Genomic DNA, 21307 nt, shown 5'->3' on the forward strand with positions numbered 1-21307 from the left:
TTCAGTCCATCCTACTAACACACAGTGCTCCAATCCCCATACCTTGCACCCTCACCTTCAGTCCATCCTACTAACACACAGTGCTCCAATCCCCATACCTTGCACCCTCACCTTCAGTCCATCCTACTAACACACAGTGCTCCAATCCCCATACCTTGCACCCTCACCTTCAGTCCATCCTACTAACACACAGTGCTCCAATCCCCATACCTTGCACCCTCACCTTCAGTCCATCCTACTAACACACAGTGCTCCAATCCCCATACCTTGCACCCTCACCTTCAGTCCATCCTACTAACACACAGTGCTCCAATCCCCATACCTTGCACCCTCACCTTCAGTCCATCCTACTAACACACACTGCTCCAATCCCCATACCTTGCACCCTCACCTTCAGTCCATCCTACTAACACACAGTGCTCCAATCCCCATACCTTGCACCCTCACCTTCAGTCCATCCTACTAACACACAGTGCTCCAATCCCCATACCTTGCACCCTCACCTTCAGTCCATCCTACTAACACACAGTGCTCCAATCCCCATACCTTGCACCCTCACCTTCAGTCCATCCTACTAACACACAGTGCTCCAATCCCCATACCTTGCACCCTCACCTTCAGTCCATCCTACTAACACACAGTGCTCCAATCCCCATACCTTGCACCCTCACCTTCAGTCCATCCTACTAACACACAGTGCTCCAATCCCCATACCTTGCACCCTCACCTTCAGTCCATCCTACTAACACACAGTGCTCCAATCCCCATACCTTGCACCTTTACCTTGTGTACTTCAGTCCTTCCTACTAACACACAGTGCTTCAATCCCAATCCCTTGTTCCCTCACCTTGTATTTATTACAGTCCTCCTAGGAGCACCACACTGCCCCCGCCCCCGCCCCCCAAAGCTCTCTCCCCCACCTGTGACCCAGTCACAGTCCTTCCTATCAGCACGTGCTTCTTGCAGATCCATACTTTGCTCAATTCACAAGTGACCCAAAAACAGATCTTACTAAAACTGTAAAAAAAAACATGGTTATTGGTTGGGGTTTCGGGGGGGTTTAGGGGTAGGGGTGGAAGTCCCACTCAGGCAACAACCACAATCCTGGTCAGCGTGAACCACAAAAGTCACTAAATTAACCTGTGTTTAACCCTCTGGTAGCCTGGCACAAAAGCAGTCAGGCTTAACCTAGGCAAAGGGAAAAGTATTTATGCAGTACACAAAGAGTAATAAGGTGGAAACACAATACAAGAAAAATCCCAAACCAATTTAGACCAATAGAGTACATGTTAATAAATAAAATAATACCAGAATGAATGACAAAAATCTAAACAGTAGAACTGGCGGTGTAAGGAAGTAGGTTTTTTTAAGGTTTACCCCCTTCCCCCACTTTCTGCCCCCATTTTGACTACGAGGTACTGGTGTAACAACTCTGAAATCCGTTATATAGGACATAAAATCGTGTGGGTTTTACCTAGGGCCTGTAGGTTGAGGAGTCTCGTGGCCTGCAGCACTAGGTGTGCCCACAGGTGTTCGAAAAAGGTACAAAACTCCAAGTCTGCCACTGCAGACTGGAAGGACAGCTTAACACTGCTAACCTGACTGACACAAAGTAACAGCAACGCTCAAACCTCCCTTCTTAATTTATAAAGGTCACCACTATGGCAGGCCTAATGAGCCCTAAGGCAGGGAGCGGTATATTGTAAGGAAATAAATGCCTCTTTTTGTGCGATCACCCCAAGTTTTTCAACCGATGCTGCTGGTTATTTGTCTCAGAATGCAGTGAGGCCTGCTAATCAGACCTCTGTGCCAGTGCCCTGACCCTAAAGTGCATCTCAAATTGGCTTTATGCAATTGGAAATGGCGAACTTATCTGAAAGTCCCTAGTAAATGGTACCCTGGCACTGAGGGCATGGAAGTTAGAGGGTTACCCCAGGGCATGCAGCACTGATTGTGCTACCCTGGAGGTGCCCCCCGCGCACCCACACCGAGTAAAACAAGTCCCCAGTCTGAGAATAAGTCATCCGTCTGGCAGGCCTACCGAGCCCTAAAGACAGGGTACAACATATGACATAGGCAGGGCATGTACATTACCTGTCCTGACAGTAAAACATGTGAAACAACAGTTTTTACAGTGGAAGGGCTTAGTCGCCCTATTGCGAAATGTAGGGTTAAACACTGACCCCTGAGCTGTGCTTTCTCCGCAACGAGGCGACCAAAGTCAGCACTACGAGGTATCAAATGCCTCGTTACATTAAGCCCGACTTGTATCTCAAGTCAAAATCAATGTGACTTGTTGCAGTGTGCCGCTTTAGCAAAAGTGCCTCTTTGTTGCCTTTAAAACTCAAGTGCCTTGCCGGGCACACATGGAGCCTGCTTCATGAGATTGCTCTCTGCCCTCCTGGAGAGACGTGTTAACAACTCTCACGAAGGAGAACAATGAGGGATTGCAGGTCAGGGAGGTGTCACCTCCCTCATACAGGAGGCCACTTGGGTGCTAGCCCCAAAAGGCAGGATTCAAAGGTTATGCCACCTTTGAAGGGTAGATATGTGGGAACCAGGGGTAGAGCTGCCCCATTGTTAAGGTAAACAAACTGGCATGGGGAGCAGAGAGGAGGAATCAGTTTCCCCAGGGGTGTGTAGCCACACCCCGGGGGTGGTTAGGGAGGTCTGTACACCAAGAGAGGGGTCTCGCCATCTTGTGGGTGTGCAGAATGGCACATCCTAGGATAGCCAGATACCACACTCCATAGGAAGTGGTCACTAAATGGGAAGAAAACCTGGTGCCCATTAGCTACCAACCGCATCCTGCCCAGATGGCATTTTCAGAGCATAAGAGGGGCACCCCTTGCACCCAGACCTCAGATCTCTATATCTCGGAAGAAGGACTGTCCAGCTGCAAGGACGGACCAGCAAAAAGAGGCTGCACCATCAAAGACTGCGCCTGGTGGCTAGTGAAGACAGCTGTGTCATGCTCTGGGAGAAGCAGTCTCCAGAGCCCAGTCAAGGAAAGAACTTCAAAGGCCAGCTGACTGGCCTCATGTTCGCAGCACAGGGACACAACAGCTGAAAAAGCCTGCTAGGGCAGGTTGGTTGCTTAAAGTCTCCATGCCACTACCACCGCCGTTGTGCAGCACAGAGGACCAAGACCCAATGCACGGAGTTGCATCCGAGTTCTCTGAGCCCAGGAGTGCAGTTGGAGAGTTGCTGGGACCGTCAGAAAGGAAGTTATGGACCCAGAAAGGATTGGCATGTGACTGTGACACCGGGAGACTGGTAGTCCAGTGGTGACTGGAATGGGATGTTAACCCTGCAACCAGGACTCCCTCGCCATCTGTGTGGACCGAGGAATCCCTGCATGAAGACTCCCCATCCACAGCATCCTTAAAGCATTCTCACCATCCTTCATCTCTTGCATCAGGACCGCTCCATAGGAATCAATTGCAACACGAATAAAGTGCCTGGAATTGCTGAAGGACTGCCTCCCCTGTGAAGGTAACAGTTCTGGAGGACCTTCATGGTCCACTGACTGACTCCCAGTCGGAGTTGCTTGCCACAAGTACTTCTGAGGGCATTGACACTTTCCCTAAATTTTCTTAGAAAACCTTTCTATGTGTCTAATTCATTGACTTTGCCACGGGTTGTCTGTGGCTGAGTATAATTGCTTTGATTTATTATCGCTTGTAAAATGGATAGGAACCCTGCAGTGGATCTTTTTCGTTCTTGTGTCCAAATTCTTATACAGATAGAACCTGTTTTTATAAATTGGTGTCAGATTTCTTCAGTGTCCTGGCAATTTCTTTAATTGTTTTGGTACTATTTTATTTCTCAATACTTGTTCCTCTGTGTAAGCCTTGCTGCTCAGTGCCACAGCTACCCGGGATTAAGCTGAGAGTTTGAAGGACAAAACCCAAGAGTCCTACAGGGGTTGGTAAATGTATTACATAATGAGGTTGCACAACCACACCAAATAATACACGTAATTTCCTCACTTATGTTAACCGCTTCGATACGGCCGGAATTCTCCCGCTGTGCAGGAGAATTCCACGCGTGCGCAATTCGGACGGCCCTCAGCCGTCCTCCGCACCCGCCCACCGTGACTTCGGACGGCCGGGGGCCGTCCGACGCATGGAAGCGGTTAAAAAGTGGAACCTGTACTTTTACAGGGTCTAGCAGTAAAAACCCTAAACTATTGTTTTTACTGTAGAAAGGCTAGTAGCTCCATTGGCAAGTGCAGAGTTACAGTCTGACACCCCAGCCCTACTTCTAAATGAGACTTCTATGGTTGGTACTGTTTGGTATCAACAGAATTAGTGCATTAAATCTAATTTAATGGTTAAATCGCATTTATTGTCACTGGTGGGCAAAGTGCAACTTTAGAAGTTACCACTTTAGTTGGGCAATCTTTCCAGTGTTCGTTTACTGATGTACATGGGAATTGTCCTGCAGACAGCTCTCTGCCTTCCTGGGGAGACGTTCTAACGACTCTCAGGAAAAGATACAATAGGAGCCTGCATGGGAAAGAGCGTTTACATCCCTCACGCAGGAAGCCACACGGGTGTTAGCTCAAAAGGCGAGCTTAAAAGGAGAAGGGCAAATGGGTAACACTTTGGAGAGGGATGCTCTATTATTTAGGCAGACAGGTTAGCACTGGGGACAGCAGAGGAGAAGCTATTGGCCAAACCGTTTTTTCCAGAGGTGTGTAGCCTCTTGGTAGCCACACCTCTGGGGGAGGGTTAAGGAGCTGAGAGTGGCGAGAGAGGGGTCTCTCCTTGATGGGAGTGGGCAGAATGATGCATTCCGGGATAAACAGATTCCACAATTTTCAGGAACTGTTAATTAGGAGGGAGGAAACCTGGTAGCCCACTGGCTGCCAACCGCATCTTACCCGGAGGGCATTTTCTGAAGATAAATAGGGCACCACTGGCACCCAGGACGCAGATCTCTAAAGATTGGAAGGAGAACCGAAGGAAGATTACCCTGCTGCACCAAGGGCCAGCACAGAGAGGCTGCAGCGATGAAGACTGCACCTGGTGACTAGCGGACAGAGGGACTAAGCCTGTCATGTCCTGCTCAAGGAGAAGCTGTCTCCAGAGCCCAGCCAATACCAGAGACCCCAAGGGCCAGCCGACTGACCTCCTTTTCGCAGTACAGCACAGCTTCCTATTCGGGAGAAATGTATGTATCCTGGACGCGAGGTAACTGGGACCAGTATGATGCAAAGCTCTATATAAGTACCAGAGTTTTAAACAAGATGCGTTTCCTCGTCGGAAGTCAGTGTAGGGAGAGCAGATCAGAGGAGATCAGAGCTCTAAGCAAAAGCTTAAGAAGCAGGCGAGTAGCAGAATTTTGTAGCACCTGTAACTTGTTGGCTACATAATGGGGAGGCCAAGATATAATACATTTGCATTGTGCAGCCTGGACGTAATAAGAGGTTGGTTGACTAATTTCCTGGCTGGAAGTGAAAGAAACGGCAATAGTTGTGACTGTTCGTAGGAGGCCAAAACAAGACCCAACCACAGAGCTAACTTGGTGCTGGAGCAAAGGCCAGCTACCAAGCTTAACCTCTAAGTTTTTAACCACTTTGGATTGCAGGCCTAAGGGAGTGGCACCATGTGGCCAGAGGGTCTGCCAATCCACAGATGAAGTTCAGCCAAAGCAGATGACCTCCGTCTTATCTTCACTGCACTTCAATTGGTTCAGGCACATTCAGTGGAAGACAGCAGTTAAGCAAGGTTTTATTTAAACGAGAAAAAAAGCTGTGTGTCGGCCATATAGGAAATTATTTTGGCACCAAGAGATTCCACCAGGGAAGCCAGAGGAGCAAGGTAGATGGTAACATGCATGGGGCTCAGGGCTGAGCCCTGAAGGACCCAACAGTTAGTTCTTTGGAGCCAGGAGATAAATGGAGGGGTTCATACCTCCTGTCTCTATTCTCTATGAAAGACTTCAACCACATCAATACCGATAATCTGAAGGTGGGAGAGGAGCCTAGGATGGGTACCGTGTCAAAGGCTGCTGATAGATCTATTAATATAAGCACAGCATGAATAGCATGAATTTTGTTAACAAAGAAAGAGGCCAATTGTTTGCACCATTCAGCCGAAGGCTCCAAATGTAAAAATGTTTTCACTATTTTAAAAACTTCCCTGGCTTTATCAGCAGCTATATCTATCAAACCTTCATAATAGTGTTTTATTTGCCTTCTTAACCGAGACATGGTATTTCTCAAGGGCATCCCTATAAATGGCTTTATCCTCCTCTTTTTAGACTTTGCGCCATCTTCTCTCAATGTTTTTACAGATTTTTTTCACCAGCTTTAAGATTCACGTAAACAAAGGTCCAGAGGGACTCTTAATGCAATGTATACAGACTACAACAAGGGCCAGCATTTCAACGCTTTTTGGATCAAAGTATCAACTCTAGTGGCCTCTGCCTCGACAGATCTGGAGAGTATCGCTGCAGGTTCTGTCAAGGATTCTATAAGCTCCTTCTGGTTAACCTTATTGTAGGGCCTAAATGTATGGGGGGCTTGTCAGGACTGTTTGTCGCCCAAGCATTGGTGGACCACCCACACTTAATTAGAAAGCAGTGTGTCCAAGATAAACAAAGGAGATCCGACATTTGTAGCTTTTCATTAGAGAACACAAGGTGGGCTTTGAGCGAAATTGAGTGAGGCCCAAAGACAGCATCGTATCTAGCAAAGTGCAAGCCTCATTTTGTGGACTGACAGTCAAAATCAATATTAAATTCTCCTAAAACCATAAAAACGGAAAAGCTCAGGGCCAGGTGGGACAGAGCATCGCCCAAAGAGTTCAAGAGGGAGCCTGTCGGTCCAAGCGGTCTGCATGCAAGGACCCCTTCTAAAGACTGCTGATGGTGAAGTGAGAGGCAAAATCAGAATGCCTCAGCCCTCTACCATGTCACTGGTAGGGAATATCAAACAGCTGTATTCCTGATTGTACACTAGGGTGGTCTGGATTGTATATTTTATATCCCATAGAAATGGGCATTTCTATAACCGGGCTGGCCGTACATGAGAGCCAGGTTTTAGCTATAAACAGAGCGTCTGGTAGCTGACCACAAATGAGACCATATATGAAGACCGAATGCTTCTGCATGGAGCGAGTACTAATCAAACAATAGCATTGGCATTGCCAATAGGTCTCGCCTTTGGGACCTTATAAGCGTTTAGCCATGCAACACATTATCACCCACTGGGTCGATTTCTGTAATGTAAAGTGCTTTGATACCTCCATTCACGCTACATAATGCAAAAAATAAAAAGGAATGAAAGGAGAAGTGCTTGTAGATTTCTGAGGTGGGGGAGCGAAAGGATGCGCTCTGTAGAGTTACGCTGTACCTACCTGCTGTAGAGGTTTGGTTTTTCTCCACAACAGTTCGGGTAAAATGCTGATTGCTAACGTTCTTCTGTTTTGTTTAACCAGAAGCATGATCATCCGGTCAACAAATGGTTAAGCATCACAATGTAGCTATTCACCCCACGAGGATCGTTCCCTTCCTCCCCAAGACACGAGCGGTCTTTAAGGAGCTTTAACTACTATAGTAGCTGCTTGTTGCTTTCCAGGGTAGGCTTCTTGGCCAATGCCCGCTCAGACGGTGCGGACGATACTGCTGAAAAGTAAGGTATCACCGTAATTGATTTAGTTTCTGTTCCTTTGTATTTTAGAGAAATGAAAGCGCACTCTTGTGGAGGTGGGGTGGAGGGAACGCGCCTTCTAATGAAAGTGGCAAGGTCTGGAAATGAAACCTGACCCAAAACAGAAGGTAGCCTGCGCGCCGCTGCTGCTGACTCCTATTATATAATGCCAGTACCATATCAGACCCGAATCAGAAAGCGAGCACAGTATAGAAAATCAGGAGCCGAATTAAAGGAGGCGAAAGTGAGTTATCCCAGTGTGCAAGTGAAGGCGGGGCTGGAGTATGCTGCATCTTGGTGCAGAGTAACAGATGTTTATTGCCAACTAAATGAATGTTAGTTTGTCGGCCTCTAGAAGGATGAAAGGCTGAGCAGACGCGCTGGGGTTCGAACCTGCGGTGTGAGGTGAAACATAAGATTAATAGGGTGCTTGCTTTAAATTTAAGATTGCATTATATAATGCCAGTACCAAATCAGAAAGTGAGCACAGAAGAGAAAATCAGGAGCCGAATTGAAAGTAGGCATTGACAGAGCATTGGCAGGGCTGTGAGTGTGCATGTGAAGGGGGGGTTGGTTAAAAAGAATGGCGCGAGAGAGAATCGGGGGCGAGGGAGCAAGGCAGCGCGGCGAACGAGCTAATTAAAAACAGATGGTGACATAACCTCGAACAGATGGCGCCCCTGCTCGTAACCGCAAGCCGTAGTCTGATACATTTCCTGGGAAAGGTGAGACATGCACCCGCCTTTACCCACTTGCGTGCTGTCCTTTTACATAGATGCACACAAAGCCCAATAGAAAAAAATGCTCCCCCAAAAAAAACACACGTACACGTGTGAAAAGTCCAGAGTGATTCCAAAAGGTCGTTTTCCTAGGGCAGCGCGCGCTGCGCTAGACTCGACCTAAAAATGAATGTGACCTTGTGTAGCGTAACTGGTGCTTGTTTAAAGCGCTCCAATACCTTCGGATCGAGTTTGTGCTACATAAATCTGCAACAAAAAAAATTAACGTTGCAATGGACCATGCAGATACCATTTGACAACACAGAATGCACATAAAACACAAACAAGGCAACCTTGTGCACAGAGGTGACACGAGGGCATACAATACAGCACCACAAGGATGCTCAACACTAAAGCGAAACAGCCTCAAATTGGTTTTATGTGCCTAGTTTGCAAAGTCTCTGCTCAACTTCAACAACGGCAACTCGTGAGGCAGGTGCCTCCCTAATGACCACTGTCTTCAAGTGGTGTGCACATAGCTGACAAGTTTCCCAGGTTCATGGTGACTAGTTAGATCAGTCTTTGTTTCCTCAGGAATTGTGGCACACATTGTCTTATTTAACCCAGTATAAAGCCAGGACTACAAATTTCAGAATCTTAGGGACAAAAGAAACGAGTCGGGACTAACTAGTCACGCATGAAGTTCAGTGGGAACCGTGCCGTTTTCTTTTATTTAATTATGTTATTTAATTATGTTACCATACGAAGTTTGTAAACGATTTATACTGTGTGCGGACCGATAACGTCTTGGAAGGAAAGTATCACATTTGTATTTACCACGAACAGCCTGCATGATGGCTAATGTAGCCTCGCTTAGTCCTCTTTTCATAGCAATGTATTTCAGTTCCATGGCCATAATGGAACGAAAGAAAATGATGGAGTTTTGTCAGAAATGGGTCTGGTGATCTTCCTTTCTTTACATTTGTGTTCAGTAAAAACATTTGAGCTAAATTTCTCTCATCATATTTGAAAACACTTCACCTTTCCAATATAGCCGCTCCCTTACACCTCCTTGGACAGGGGCATATCCGACCTTCTATTCCTAAGTAAAGGAGCCCGGTAGGTCCTGGCGAGTGAAGGTACATCCTGTGTCCCCAGAAGTGAGACTTTTTGGATGAAAAGTTTTCTTATCTTAGTTCGCTTGCAAAGGAAAAATACTTCAGTTTTTGAAAAGTGACAGCGTTATTGGATTGGTGCACGGCACATGGTCTTGGGGACAAAATGGGGAGAGTGTCGCGTAACGGCCCGAGCTGCCGACATTGGAACTGGGGAACCAGGTTCGAGGTTCGTCGGCTCAATATCCTGTTGATTCTCAGGCAAATCAATTAATCTCCCCATGCCTACAAAAATTCAATGTATCCCTGTGTAATGTAACTGGTGCTCATGTAAAGCAGTCCAGTACCTTAGGGTCGAATTTGCGCTATACAAAACCTAAAAAGCATTTGCATAGCCAATAGGTCTCGCTTTTGGGACCTTTTAGTTATGCAACACAATATCCTTGGGGCAACAACATCAACTGTTGCATGGGTAAACACTTATAAGGTCCCAAAAGCGAGACCTATTGGCTATGCCAATGCTTGTTTTTCTTTTGTTTATAAGAAATGTAATGTTGACAAGAGGTAATGTTATGCCCAGGCAATCCTTTAACTGCATTAGGTCTATGATATCTCAAAATGCCAATAAAGAGAAATAAAATAATTAAAAACAAGGACGCTGGTAAGCCACTGGGATTGGGAGCCCCGTCCTTTGTCATGTGCGAATGATGCTTTCAGCCTTCCTGCAATTAGTATGTTTGGCTGCTGGATGACGGGTTTCATGTGGTTGTAAGGATAGATCATGCTCTGAGCTGTCTCTATTCCTAGGCTGGGAGGCTGGCTCCCCAGTAGGAACATCAGCGGAGTAGATTTGCTCAACAACCATGACCCCGGATTGACTGATGAATGACCGGATGGCCAGGTATAACTCTGTTACGTGTCGGATCCAAGCAGCTTCTGGGATGCCATACTTCCTTGATTCCTTGCAGCTTTTTAATTTGTTCACGTGCTCCCAGAAGCGCATATGGTCTGGGTCTTTCTGCAGCTGGTATATGGTTTTTCATTCCTGTTGGTTCTTGCCACCTTATGTTCCCAGACTGTTTCCTTAAGGGTTAATCTCTTATGTTTGACCTCTGCGACTAAATTTAGTGAGTTTTTGTTTGTGGGTCCACAGAGCTCTGCAGAGGCCCTTGTTGCGACAATAATGGCTGAATCGTGTTGCGTTGTGAATCTCCGTCCCCCACCGAGTTGTTATGCATTGGACTGGATTTCTTCTCCCTTCAAGAGAGTTCTCAGGCCTGGATCACCCACTAATAATCATGACAAAAATAAATGTAACTTTTGAACAAAGAAAGGTGACTGAGAACATAGGTGCGAAGTACGGTTGGGGATATTAGACAAACATAAAAGAGTTGGAAGTGCTTCACTCCGCAGTAAATTGGGCCATGGTTCATTTTGAACTCCCTAGGTGTGGTGGGAAGAGCACACCAATGAATGACAGGAAATGACACCGTCATCAGCAAGCAGAGGAAACTGCAGTATGTCACACTTCCTGCTCCATGTACCCAACTGAGAAACATTAAGGAATATGCTACTTACCAGTATGCATCTGTTCTTGGCATGTAGAGCTGCAGATCCACACACTACGATAGTAGATCGCCATCTGGTGTTGGGCTCGGATGCTTGCAGGTTGTTGTCGTCTTCAGAAGAAGTCTTCCTGGTCACGAGATAGGTGACTCCTCCCTTGGACGACTGTGCGCATGGGCATCAACTCCATCGTTGGATTGTTTTTCGCCATGATGGAGTTTGTAGAAAAGAGAGAGATGTCCATGTGTGATGTCTAAGTAAGACGATGCTGGAACAGATACAGGTCCCGGGGAGGTTGGTGGGCCTGTGTGGATCTGCAGCTCTACATGCCAAGAACAGACGCATACTGGTAAGAAGCATATTCCGTTCGAGGCATATGAGCTGCAGATCACACACTAGGATAGACTATATAGCAGTATCTCCCTTAGCGGTGGTCACCTGTATCGGTTGCAGCAGTTTGAAATAAAGTTTTAAGGACAGCCTGTCCCACAGCAGCTTGTTGCTTTGCTTGCACGTCAACACAATAGTGTTTAGTGAAGGTGTGTGTTGTAGAGCATGTGGCTGCCTTGCAAATATCTTCTAAGGGAATGTTTCCTAAGAATGCCATGGAAGCCCCTAGTTAGCGTGTGGAATGCGCTCTAGGGGGAACTGTTAGTGTTCGCTTTGCTTTGTCGTAGCATATTTGGATACATTTATCTATCCACCTAGCTATCCCAGATTTGGAAATGGGGTTGCCTTTATGTGGTGGAGAGAAAGCTCCGAACAATTGTTTTGTTTTGCGGAATGATTTGGTTGTCAATGTAGTAAAGAAGGGCTCTTAACGTCTAAGGTATGAAGAGCTCTTTCAGCTACTGAGTCTGGGTTTGGGAAGAACACTGGTAACTCTACCGATTGGTTAAGATGGAACGGAGATATGACTTTTGGAAGGAATTTCGGATTTGTCCTAAGAACCACTTTGTTACGGTGTAATTGTAAGAATGGTTCTTGTATGGTTAAAGCCTGGATTTCACGTAACCGTCTGAGGAATATGATAGCGATCAGGAAAGCCACTTTCCATGTGAGGAACTGCAGTTCACATTTATGCAGAGGTTCAAATGGGGGTCCCATTTGAACCTAGTAAGAACAATGTTTAGATTCCACACTGGAGAGGGTGGTAATCTGGGAGGAATAATCCTTTTAAGTCCTTCCATGAAGACTTTGATCGCAGGGACTCTAAAGAGTGACAAGTGTTGTCGATTTTATAAGTAGGCTGCTAGGTGGAGACGTATGGATGAGTATGCCAAATTACATCTTTGCAAGTGTAGTAGGTAGCAAATGACGTCCTGGATGGATGCATCCAGTGGGTGTATATGATTGTTAGTGCAGTAAATGGCAAATCTTTTCCATTTTGCAGCATAGCAAGCTCTAGTGGTAGGTCTTCTGGCTTCTTTTATAATGTTCATGCAGTCTGGTGGCAAGTTGAGGTAACCAAACTCTAGGACTTCAGGAGCCAGATCGCCAGGTTCAGTTGACCTGGATCTGGGTGTCTGATTTCTCCATGGATCTGGGTTAATAAGGACTGGGAGAGATGCAGTTTTTGGTGTGGAACTAGAGAGAGTTCCAGTAGTGTTGGGAACCACGGCTGGCGTGCCCATGTGGGAGCTACAAGGATCAGTTTGAGAGACTGTTGCCTGAGCTTGCATACCACTAATGGAATGAGTGGGAGAGACGGAAAAGCGTACCCAAATCTGCCTGTCCAGTTCATTCATATCGCATTGCCCTTTGACTCCGGGTGGGGAAACCTGGCGGCGAAGGTTGGGCATTTTGCGTTTTCGTGTGTGGCGAACAGATCTAGGTCTGGTTGGCCCCATTGTTTGAAAAAGGGCAGTAGGACTTGGGGATGTAGTTCCCATTCGTGGATCTGTTGTGTTTGTCTGCTTAACAGATAGGCAATTTGATTGTGAACCCCTGGAAGGTGTTCTGCAAGTAGGTATATTTTTTGAGGAATGGCCCATCTCCAAATATTCTGTGCTAGCTGGGACAGCTGGAGAGAATGTGTGCCTCCTTGTTTTTGTATGTAATACATGGCTATCATGTTGTCTGTCCGGATGAGGACACTTTTGTTCTGGAGCTGTAGTTGGAATGATTTTAGTGCTAGGAACACTACTAGTAGTTGCAGGTAATTGATATGGAGCACTTGCTGCTGAGTGGTCCATTTGCCCTGAGTGGTGTGGCCGAGGAGATGGGCTCCCCATTCTGTGAGTGATGCGTCCGTAGTCAGCACTATCTGTGGAAGAGGCTCTAGGAACAGCCCATTTGGACAGGTTTGTTATGTTCCACCATTTTAGAGAGCGATGTGTGCGGCTGTCCACCAACACCAGATCTGTGAGTTGTCCGTGAGCCTGGTTCCACTGACGTGCTACACATTCTTGCAAGGGACACATTTGAAATCTTGCATAAGGCACAATGAAGATGCAGGACGCCATCATGCCTAGGAGATTCATGAACACTCTAGCTGGAAGAGAGTGTTGGATTTGAAATTTGATAAGAGCTTGTATTTTGGCTATCCTGGCTGGGCTGGGATATGCTGGGGCTGTGGAGGTGTTTAGGGTGGCTCCTAGGTACTGGTGTATATGAGAGGGTTGGAGATGAGACTTGGGATAGTTGATTGTGAATCCCAAGTTGTGTAAGATTTGGATGGTTTGGTGAGTGTGTAGAACACATTTGTTGAATGACTTGGCTTTTATAAGCCAGTCGTCTAGATACGGGAAGACATGAATTTGTTGTCTTCTGAGATGTGCTGCTACTACTGCCAGGCATTTTGTGAATACTCTGGGCGTGGTTGTTACTCCGAATGGAAGGACTGAACTGGAAGTGTTGTCCGTCCACCACAAACCTTAGATACTTCCTGTGGGCAGGATGTATGGGAATGTGGAAGTAGGCGTCCTTGAGATCTAGTGTGGCAAGGAAATCGCCTTGTTGCAGCAGTGGGAGCACTTGTTGAAGAGTGATCATATGGAAATGATCTGAGTGTATATACAGATTTAGGGGTGTGAGGTCGAGTATTGGTCTTAGAGTCCCGTCCTTCTTGGGGATTAGGAGGTAGAGTGAGTATACCCCTGTACCCTGATGTTCTAAGGGAACTGGCTCTATTGCGTTTTTTTGTAGCAATGAGAGAACCTCTTGTTTGAGGAGCGTAAGATGGTCTGGTGACATTGACGCTGTTTGGGTGGTATATGTGGGGGGGTAGTTGTGAGTTCCAGGCAGTATCCATACTGGATAATTTGTCTTACTCACTTGTCTGTTGTGATGGAGTTCCAGACAGGTAGGAACTGTGTTAGTCTGCCCACGACTGGAGTGGAATGGTCTGGGTGTATCGGAGGAAAGTCACGGTTTTGTGGCAGGGGAGGTACGAGGGTTGTTATTACCTCGACCTTGCCCCTTGTTGTTGTTTCCTCTGTATCCTCCTCTAAAATATCCTCTACTGGGGGATGTTTGTGTGGTGGCTTTGAATATGGATGAGGTGTCCGCGACAATATTTTTGGAGGCTCCTCTGTAGAAGGAGCGTCGAAAGGAGCCACGTGGTTGTGGAGACTGTAATGCTCCCATGGACTTAGCAGTCTCGGTGTCCTTTTTCATTTTTTCAAGGGCAGTGTATACTACTGGCAAAAATAGCTGTTCTTGGTTGAATGGCTGACTAAGTATGGTAGTTTGTTCCTCTGGCTTAAAGCCTGAAATGCGTAGCCAGGCATGTCGTCTAAGAAGCACACTTGTGTTAATTGCTCTAGAGGCGGTGTCTGCTGCGTCAAGTGCACATTTAATTGACGCATTTGAAATAAGTTTTCCCTCCTGGATAGGGTCATTTGCCTGAGTTTTATACTGGTCTGGCAGATGTTGTAATAGATTCTCTAACTGGTCGTTGTGTGCCCCGTCATAGCGTGCTAGTAGGGCTTGGGTGTTGGCAATACGCCAATGATTAGCGGCTTGTTGCTGCAACTCTTTTGCCAGAGGCGTATAGCAGTTTGGATTATTTGTCTGGCGGTGGTGTATCTCCTGTGGTTTGGGAGTTGGCGCGTTTCCTAGCATTGGAAACGACCAAAGAATCCAAAGGGAACTGTCCTTTGATGTAATTAGGATCTTCAGGGGCAGGCCTATATTTCTTTTCTATCCTTGGGTTACGAACCCTGGCACGGACGGGGTCTTTAAATACCTCGGGCGTGCTTTATGACTCCTTTGATCATAGGTAAGATTTGTACAGACTTTTGGGATTGTTCAAAAGTATCTAGGAGGAAGTCTTCCTCTGGTGCGTCGGAGTGCATTGTGACGCCGTGGTAAAGTTCCGCTCGATTTAATAATTGGCCAAACCCCAGGTGATCGTCTGGGGGAGATGGTTTGGAGGGATATGGCTGACTGGGGCATGTCTGTTGGGAGAGGCAAAGCCCATTCATCAAGTGGTGAGGTATCTGGATCCGTGAACGGGTTATTAGGGTCACCCCCACCCCCTAGGTCATCATCATCATCCTGTGGAGGTGGTGTATGTGATGGAGAAGGTATAGGTAAGGGTGGTGTAGGCAGAGGAGGTGGGTTAGAAGGCAGTACAGGAGAGAAAGGGGGCATAGGCGATGTTGCAGAGTCCTTCCTGTTCACAGGAACTGGGGAAGGTGGTGCGTCCAGTTTCCGTTTTTTACATGGCACAGCTGTGACATGTCCAGTCTTGGGGTTAATATAAATCTTTTTCTGCCTTGGATCGATGGGATCTGGGTGAAAAAGTTCTTGTTCCTAATGAACAGTTTTTGGTGCTGATTTTTTCGGTATGAGAGTCCTTAGCCGTTTGTTTCGGTGCCGATGATGGTTTCGGAGCCGAAGCTACATCTTTCGGCTTGGGAACCTTCGGTGCCGGTTTATCTATTGGCTTTGGTGTTTTCGGGGCCAAAGGCATCGGAGCCGATTTCGGTGCCGAGTGGTCTTTTGTCTTCGGCGCCGAAGGTGCCGGTGTGACAATGACATGTGGTTTGCTCGGTCCCGAGCTACCGGAAGGCTTGTGTTTCTTCGGAGCCGAGCCCAGAGGCGGGGCTTCTGAAGGATGTTTTCGGTCTCGACTGGGGCCAGCAGGCGAAGTCTTGACCAATGCCTTTGGTTTTGGAGGGGTTGGGGGAGGGGCAGTAGTACTCACACGTTGCCCAGGAGTGATGGGGTTGTCTGAGTCGTCTGCTTCGGAGATGATTTGTAGATCCTCGGAATCTTCTTCTGGGACATCGGGGCCCTCATCAAAGATGTCCTCTGGTTCCAGAGCTGGTCTTTGTGCCATGATGTGTCTTCGAGCCCTTCAATCTCGAAGGTCTTTTTGGATCGAAAGGATGCGCAGGCTGGACAGATGGATTCATCGTGTTCAGGTGATAGGCACAGGTTGCAGACTTTGTGGTGGTCACCGTGCGGAAATTTTGCTCCACACTGGGGGCATTTTTTGAAAGGCGTCCTTTCCATGAGCAGTAGGCCTCACGGCGTGGATAGGCCCAGCGGCCCGCGTCGACGTCCGGAATCGAGCCGATGAAATCGATGTCAACGATGAAGGTGCTTCGACGGTTTTGTGGAAGTTTTGTGCTTCAAAAAGCTTGGAATTGAGATTTCCAACCGGAGCGGAAAAGTTGCATCCGAACCCAATGGCGGAAAAAAATAATCTAACGATTGAGTTGATGCCCATGCGCACTGTCGTCCAAGGGAGGAGTCACCTATATCGTGACCACGAAGACTTCTTCCGAAGACAACAACAAACTGCAAGCATCCGAGCCCAACACCAGGTGGCGATCTATTATCCTAGTGTGTGATCTGCAGCTCATATGCCTCGAACATAATGTTCTAGATGAAAACTGGCGATGTGAGAAATTGAAAAAATATATAAAATGCAGGCAGTCCTAGATAGCAAGCTAGCGTGAACTCACGTTGTAACACATACTGTAACATAAGGTAGTATTGAGTTGTTGAGCCCTTGGTTACTTCCGTTAAGATTGTATAGCCCGGCTTCCTACGTCATTGAAAATAGCCTGAGGTGTGATCGCGATGCACTTAATGACCCGTGAAAGACAGATGGCTGCGTGCGGGCACGCTCGCGTGAACGCAAGTGCTAGGGCAGCCAAAGCGTGGGGTAGCACTTTGAAAACCCACCTACTAAATGTCTTGCAGAGCAGCAAATGTGCTGGCTCAGGCGAGACCCAAAAAGCAGTAAATATTTTGCTTCCCGTATTGGCACGCCGGGGCCAAAGAGACTTCTGTACAAGGAGTAGGGTTTACCTGAAAGCCACCAGAAGAACAGTTCAAGGAGTCCTTGGTATTGTGAGTGTTGATCACGAAGAAGCATTGACTAGTGGTCTTTAACTAAAGAAGCTCAACAGCAGAGTAGAAAATCCGAGCCTTGGAGCCTGTGCTATTTGGGGCCTAGTGGCTGCCGCTTACCAAATGCTGGCGAGCGCAGACGGGCTTACCTTTGGGGCGACTTCGCATGTCTTTGCCACAGTCCTGGTTTTCTGCATCCAGGGCTGCACTTCTTTGGACAACTAGAGTGGACACTGCCAACAGCTGTCTCGTAGTGGTAAACATGGTGGCCGACCCAACAAGTAGAAAGTATCGGTCATGCGGACACCCTCCCAACCTCCCAATGAAGTCAAAGCAGCAGTAGATCAAATCCAAAGTGCAGGGCAGAATCAAAGTGTAACACCAGTTAAAAGATTATTTATAAATGCAGGTAAACCCAGCTAAAACAGGGGTATTACAACAAAGTAAAGGCAGTCTTCCTTAGGCCTTCTGTGGAAGTAACAGTTTGAGGACCTTGCTGGTCCCCCTGACTAATTCCCGGCCAGTCTATTCGACTGTACTGACACTTGCCCAAGTTTTCCTTCAAAAAGTTTCTAGTAAATGTCAACTTTATTGAATTTTGCAATGCTTGCTCGTGGTTGAGTAAAAAGCTTTATTATTTCTTGCAAATCCCAAATCACCGGACCCCCAATGGATCTTTTTCATTGTGGTGTCTTTATTCTTGTAAAAATAAAATCTATTTTTATAAATTTGTGTTGGATTTCTTTAGTGTTGTGGCAATTTCATCTTCATTTTTTTGGGGTGATGTTTAAATGCTATACACTGGTTCCTCTGTGTAAGCCTTGCTGCTCAGTGCCACAGTGTGAGAAAGTGCCATCTTTCTTGCATGGTATACCCCCACTTTTTGCTGAATTGCTGATGTACTTTGACTGAGTGTGCCCTGGGCTCCTGCCAATCAGGTACCCAGGCCCTGTGTTCCTTCCCTAAAACTGCATTGAAGCCTAAACCCAATTGGCATCTCTCGCCACTTGTCAGCCCCTGGTAAATGGTACCCTAGGTACCCAGGGCCCTGTGACCAGAGAAGGCCCCTGAGGGCTGAAATGTAAATTTTAAATTAAATGTAAATTTGATACTTGTATAGCGCACTACTCACCCGCAAGGGTCTCAAGGCGCTTGTACGAATACCGCTGTGGAACCCATCCTGGCTTTCCCTGTGAGGCGTCCACTCCTGGGCACCCCCAAGGTGGAAGCCAGGCATCCTTAGCGTTGTGGGGGCCGTTGTGGAGATTAAGCAAGCTATTGCCCAGAGTTGCAGAGTGGGACTCCATGATTGGAATAGGCACCGAGGCGAGAATTATCAGGTCCGTGGAATTTTTGAGCCCAAGACCCACCGAGGCGGGGAATTGAACCCTGGTCCCGGGCTAGACCTCTGCATCAGGGTCTGCCGCTCTAATCATTGAGCCACACTTCTCCACAGGGCTGAGGCACTTATTGTGCCACCCTTAGAGGCCCTGCACCCTGACACACACACACACACACACACACACTGCCTTTGCAGGCTGAGTGTCTTGGTGCAGAACAAAACAGAGTCGACATGGCACACATCCCGGTGTGCCACGCCCACAAAACACACTGCCCTGGCATACCTCAGTCACCCCTCTAGCTGGGTGCCCTATGCCCATGGTGATGGTACAGGTGCATGAGCCCTGTACCCCTACAGTACCTAGGTCCATTCCTGGGCACTGTAAGTGCAGTGCTGCCATTAAGAGTATATTGTGCTGGGAGGTCGTCATCACGAACTCCACAGCAAAAAGATGGCAACACTGTAAGACTAAGAAGTTTGGTATCAAACTCCTCAGCACATTAAACCCACGCTGATGGCAACCTAAGTGAGGGAAGGGGGTGTGCCAGCCTCTGCCAACCCCACCCCTAAGGTGGGGGAGGCGAGGTGAAGCACATCTCCGGGCTCTCGCCATCTTGAAGATGGGGAGCCCTGCCCAATCAGGACTAGGCTCCTGCTCCCTCCCACTGGAGTGGCAGGATAGGGGGTGTACCAACCCCAGGGAAGGGACCCATTGGTCCCTGACCTTCACCTAACTGTAACCCCCCTAAATTTAGTATTTAGGGGCACCCTGAACCTTCCTTCCTCAGATCCCGATTCCCAAACTACCAAGAAGAAAGAAGACCTGCTGTGCAGCTGCTAACAAGAGGACGACACCAACTGACTTGGCCCCAGCCCTACAGGCCTGTCGTCCCTCAAACCTGCTCCTGCTAAACCCCGGCGTCTCCAGTGGTCAGCAACCTCGAAACCCCTGGAGGATCTGACTGCCTTGCTCCTCTAAAAGACTGGGACTCCCACGAGCAGTGGTTCTGCTCAAACAAGCAACAACCCCTGGTGCCAAGCCAGGAACTGCGAATCCAGCACACTGCACCCGCCGAGCCCGGACTGTGCCTGAGTGAACAAAGACCACGAGGACGTCCCCCCGGCGACTGTGACCAAGAATCCAGCACCCAAGGACCCACCTCAACGCTCCCGACGCCGCCTGCAGCCTCATAACCAGAGACCCCCCCTAACAGCGACCCGCTGAGGGTAAGATTTCCAGACACCAAAAGGCACCCGGCGCCCTGCGGCCCCCCCGTGCCCAACTCGTGGGTGCCTACCTAACCTACAGCTCCCCCACTTACCTCTCGAAGTGGTGGTCGCACCTGAAGAATCTTCATCCCCGAGCTTGCAGCCTTTGTTTGTCTTGCAGCTTCACCATTGTAATACACTAAGCACCCGACGGCTCAAAAGCACCCTGCACCCAGCCGCACGAGTGCCCCTGGAAGTGCAGCATCTATCCTATTCTACTTTACCACTTGCCCTGTGTAAGTGACCAGGAGCTCATCTCCCACAGCCGCGTGGCCTGCCTGCAAGCAGCCACCAACCAAAGGCCCCCTGCCCGCCATAGGCTAACATTGGCGCTACTCACTCTGCACCCGGCTGCCCCTGTGCCGCTGAGGGTGTAACAACTGTACCTACCTGGCCCTGGGAGACCCCGGAGTCTATGCCCGAACCTTAACTCTGCCAGTCGAGTACGTAACTGAAAGCCAATAACTCACTTTTTCTCCATAGGGCAACATTAACTGGTTTTCACTTGGAATTTCTTCAAAGTGTCGAGTTTTCAAATATTCACAAAACCTCACCCGATCAACAAAAACGAAATTACTCACATGTTATCAGGAGAGATCCCAGTGCTGGATCTTTGTGCCCAGCACTGACCCTGAAAAGTAATTACAACTGTGATTTACCGATAACCAAACTTTCCTCCATAGGATAACATTGCCTGGTTTTTACCAGAAATTCTTCTAAGTGTCGATTTTTGAAACATACAAATATGCCTTAAAAATCGCCTGTGTAACAGAAACTATTTCCTTCAACTATTTACAGGAGATGCACCAGGGCTGAATCTAGGATCCAGCCCTGAGTAAGAAAAACCTATGCAAAGTAATTGATATTACGTTTACTTTAAAATTCCCATTGAGCTCAATGTTATAATTGTGTTTAACTTGTGTTGCCTATTGCAACAACTAACTATTGCATTTAAAAGTCTATTGCTTATTGAAAGTATTTAAGTAAAGCATCTCATTCGGAGAAAGTACTTTGATACCCACTTGTGGTTCTAAAATAAAACAACTATATATTTTTATATACAAAACAATTGGCCTAGAGTTCAGTGCTTGAGTGTGAGGAACATCTGCTGACTGAGTGTGTACAACGAATGCTTTACACTGTCCTCTGATACTGCCTTACTGCTCGACCAGGCTACCACTTTAGAGAGTAAGGTTATATCTAACTTTAGCCTCTGCCAAACCTCTGGGGACTGTGGACTCTGTGCACACTGAACCTTACTTTGGTGCAGTATATACAGAGCCACTTTCTTACACACAGCTAAACCAGATTGAGCTGAGGGTTTGAC

The 21307-nt window shown here is 47.5% G+C and overlaps 1 protein-coding gene across 1 annotated transcript in view; it reads right to left on the reverse strand.

The window, feature by feature from the left end:
* MEGF8 (multiple EGF like domains 8) overlaps window positions 1–21307 on the reverse strand; it is a 634126-nt gene that overhangs the window by 3171 nt on the left and 609648 nt on the right. The window lies entirely within an intron of this gene.

Source organism: Triturus cristatus, chromosome 7, assembly GCF_964204655.1.
Source record: "Triturus cristatus chromosome 7, aTriCri1.1, whole genome shotgun sequence".
Lineage (NCBI taxonomy): Eukaryota > Metazoa > Chordata > Amphibia > Caudata > Salamandridae > Triturus > Triturus cristatus.